The 4,228-nt window shown below is 43.4% G+C and overlaps 1 non-coding gene across 1 annotated transcript; it reads left to right on the top strand.

Moving 5' to 3' along the window:
* The first annotated feature begins 2,159 nt into the window (after positions 1–2,159).
* Trnaw-cca (transfer RNA tryptophan (anticodon CCA)) lies at positions 2,160–2,231 on the top strand. Its single transcript has one exon. It is a non-coding gene; the product is annotated as a tRNA-Trp (tRNA).
* Positions 2,232–4,228: the final 1,997 nt, after the last annotated feature.

Genomic DNA, 4,228 nt, shown 5'->3' on the forward strand with positions numbered 1-4,228 from the left:
GAGAATAGAGGCCAAGACATTACAAGTGTGTCTACAACCTGAGCAGGAGTTTAAAATTAGAGCATCAGTGATCTTTCCCTGGGTGTTGGGCATCCCCTCCAGGAGATTCTGAACTCCTGACTTTGTGGGAGAGGCACTGGCTCTTCTTCAGTGATTTTGCTGTGTGGTGGATGCTGGAGGCCTTCAAAGGGGAGAAGGGGGAGAAGTCTGAGAGTAACCAGCCCAGATATGATTCCAATACACTCCCCCTACTCCCTGCACCCACAAGAGTCCAATTCACGCTGGGCCATCAAATGCAATGAGGAGATGACTTAGGTCTTTGGTTACCTGGAGATAGAATCAGTAATCACACAGAGGGCTGGGCTGAATCTTTCGGCCCTAAGGACAGAGATAGAGTCCTCTGGACCCTGCTTTTCTAGACTCTCAGCTAATCCTAAATGCCTGCTATTCTCATACCTGGACACAAACAGCAAAAATCTGCCACCATTCCTTTCTCCCTTTCCTCTCTGCCTGACAGAGGCAACCTGGGAACACAGCCAGAAACTCTGAAATCAGGTGGCAGACACCCCTCCACCCTACAAGCTTCACTGAGAACACTGGTTAGCACGTTTCCTCTTTTCCTTCCAAAAAACCTGTACCATTCCAGATCTTTCCTCCTCTAAAAGGCATAGGGTCTTGTGAGTGTTATATTTGCTGAATTAAGACTGATGCTTCGTGTTCTTGAACAGACCAGAACAGTGCTTCATCTTTCTTATTTAATGGATTGTTTACTTTAGCAGTTGATTTGCTCACTTATTTAATAGGGAAAAGAAAGTACTGTCCAAATGTGGAGAAATTTAGGACTCCCAACAAGGTGGACAATAAGCCCTTTAAAATTATGTCAGGGGAAAATATTAACATAATGTTGTAAAAAAATTAACATAATGTTGTGTACAGTATAATCCCATCTTAAAAACGAATTTGAAATGACTGGAAGGGGGATGCCAATGTTCTCCTTTCTTGATTTGGGTGCTGGTTATATGCTGGCACTTCGTGAAAAATTAAATATAACTTTTCTGTATGTATGGGAGCTATCCATTGGGGTCATCCATATTTGGTAAGTAGCAGGTAAAAATCTGGAAGAAGAAACAGCAATGGAAATAATAACAATAGATACTCTGGTGGGATTGTCCATGATTTTAATTTTTTTTCCAAATACGTTCTGACTTTCCTCAAAGAAATGTTTATATTTACACATATGTATATGTGAAATATATATGTGCATATGTGTGGCTGTGTGATCTTTTTTTTGGGGGGGGGGCGGGAATCAAGGACCGTACCCAGGGATACTTAACCACTAAGCCACATCCCCAAACCATTTTTATATTTTTTATTTTGAGACAAGTTCTGAGCTGCTGAGAGCCTCATTAAACTGCTGAGGCTGGCTTTGAACTCACAATCCTCCTGCCTCGGCCTCCCCAGCCTCTGGGATTACGGGCGTGCACCCCACACCCGGCATCTTCTAGGTCATCCAGCTGTCTGCCAGTCAGGAGCGTCGCCTTCCGTTGTCCCAGCGTTTCTTTCCTCCTAAGGGGACAACAGAGGAGGTGGCCCGGGCTGCCGGAAGCCCCGCATCCGGGCCTCTGAATGTCGTCGGGTCTTGGCGGCCTCGCCGAAGGGTCCTTTGACCCGCACGACAGTGGCCGTCGCCATTTTACAAGACGGGGACGCGGCGAGTGACCACTCAGGACTGCCCAGGCATCCTCCCGCCCCAGGCCGCCTCCCTTCTGCCTCAGGCCGGGACGTCGCCCCGCCAAAGCCCCAGCTAGTGCGCGTTCCCGGAGTCCCCTCGGGCCGGGGTTCCCTTCGTGCCCAGAGCGTCCCCGAGTTCCTCCTCCCGCCCCCGGCGTCCCCTCGCTTGTCACTCGGAGACGCCGAGGAGGCGGAGCCCAATGTCGGCCGCCAGGTGACGGCTTTGCGGCGGCGCCGCAGTTCAGACCCCGCTGCCTCCGAGGCGTCCAGTTTCCATCCCTCGGGAGGCGACGCTCCTGAGCTCCGCTCTTCCTGACCTGGCCCAGGAGTCCGAGAGGCAACGCGCCGTTCCATCCCGAACCTTCACAACCCGGGAGCCGAGCCGGCAGAGCGAGGCCTTTAACGACGCTGAGTCCCCAGCTCACTGTGACCTCGTGGCGCAATGGTAGCGCGTCTGACTCCAGATCAGAAGGTTGCGTGTTCAAGTCACGTCGGGGTCAAAACTGGCTTTTTTTCCTCGCTTACAGCTGCAGAATGGGACGAGTGGGGTTAGTGTCATAAAGTACAAATTAGACCTGGGCAAGATCAGTCGTCCCTTCTACTCCATGAAAAGTCTCGCTTCTTTTTCTTTTTGTTTAGAATATAAATACCAGACCGAGAAAGACAGTGTTTCCTTCTGGTCACCGACAGGAGGCGCTGCCACAAGCCCCAAAGTGACTCTTGAGGGAGGGCTAGCTGACCCAGCCCTGCTCCCACGCGGGCCCCTCCCTCATCTTGCAAGGCCACCACCCGCTTATCTCCTCCCCCCTAAACCACTTGGGCCAGCCTTGGAGAAGGTCTAGGCCCCAGAAGTGGACTGTCCACCCTAGTGCTACTGTGTTTATACGTTTCTTCCCTGTTTGCTTTGAACTTCTTTTTTTCTACTCCACTTGAAGGGACTCTGATCTTTCTGTGAAAGTCCCTCGGGTGGTCATTTCTCTCCCACCTGGATTGTGACCCCATTCTCAGAAGGCCACAGCCATCATGTCTGGATATTTACTTCAACATTATTTGTTAGTAGGTTTGTCAGGACCCATGGGTAAGTTGATGTAGAGGAAAAAAGCAAGTTGCATAGACATTTTAAACATAAAAACAAACCATCTATGTTAATACAGATTGAGTATCCTTCATCCAAAATGCTTAGGACCAGAAGTGTTTCAGATTTCATATTTTTTCTTAATATTTGCATTTACATAACAATATATTTTGGAGATGGGACCGAAGTCTGAACGTGAAAAATCCATTTATTCATTTCATATATATCTTATATACAGCCTGAAAGTAATTTTATACAGCATTCTTAATGCACCTGTGTTTTGATTTCCATCCCTTCTGTGAAATTAGGTGTGAAATTTTTCACTGTGGCAGGCTTCAAAAAGTTTTGGGTTAGGGAGTACTTCAGATTTTTGGATTAGGAATGCTCAACCTATACATATAGATAGTACTTAATATGTATTTAAATTAAAAATATGGATGAGAATTATACACACCAGCTCTAGAATAATGAGGAAGAAGGAATGAAGGCAAATTCTTTCCTTAAAACTACATTATGTGTACATATTTACATCTGTGTTTGTTATGTATAACCCAAAATGTTAACATTTTTAAGTTTGGTTAAGAGTTCATGATGTTTATTCTTATCAAATATAACTTGCAGCTCTAAATTCAGTCCACCTTTATGGCCCAACAAATTATAATTGGTCAACAAATTATAGATATACATATAATATAATACATATAATATGTATTATATATGTATTATATAATATATAATATAATATATATATATGATATGGTCAACACATTATAATTTCCAAGATTAGTAGGACCCATAATATGCTAGCACAGGTGAAGATAAATTTTTTCAGAAAGAAATATACCCTCACATTAGGCCTTCCAATTTTCCCACTACAAATTCCCAAAGTTCATTAACAAGAAGTTTTAAAAGCAAACAAATTAAGAGAGAAGACCTTATAAATGAGGAATAGCAAAAACAGTAGACAACAATATCAGAACTAAGGACTTCAGATATGGAGATATCAGAAACAAAATACTAAAAGGATATATTTCATCTTGGGGGAAAAAAGGCAGAACAAAAGTTTGACTGCAGAACAATAGACAATAAAATGTCAAGTTGCATTTTTTTAATATTTATTTTTTTTAGTTGTAGTTGGACACAATATCTTTACTTATTTATTTTTATGTGGTGCTAAAGATTAAACACATGCTAGGCAAGTGCTCTACTGCTGAGCCACAACCCCAGCCCTCAAGATGAATTTTAAATAATTAAAAATTTTAGTAATAAAATATTTAATATTTGGAATTAGAAACAGAACAGATATATTAAATAGCAGATTAGATACAGCTGAAAAAAGTACTAATTAAATATAATATTGTGGTGGTTCAAAGTAGGTCCACAAATTTTTAATTCTCTTTGCCTTGACCGTGAGTTGTACTT

Source organism: Callospermophilus lateralis, chromosome 11 (assembly GCF_048772815.1).
Source record: "Callospermophilus lateralis isolate mCalLat2 chromosome 11, mCalLat2.hap1, whole genome shotgun sequence".
NCBI classification, from domain to species: domain Eukaryota; kingdom Metazoa; phylum Chordata; class Mammalia; order Rodentia; family Sciuridae; genus Callospermophilus; species Callospermophilus lateralis.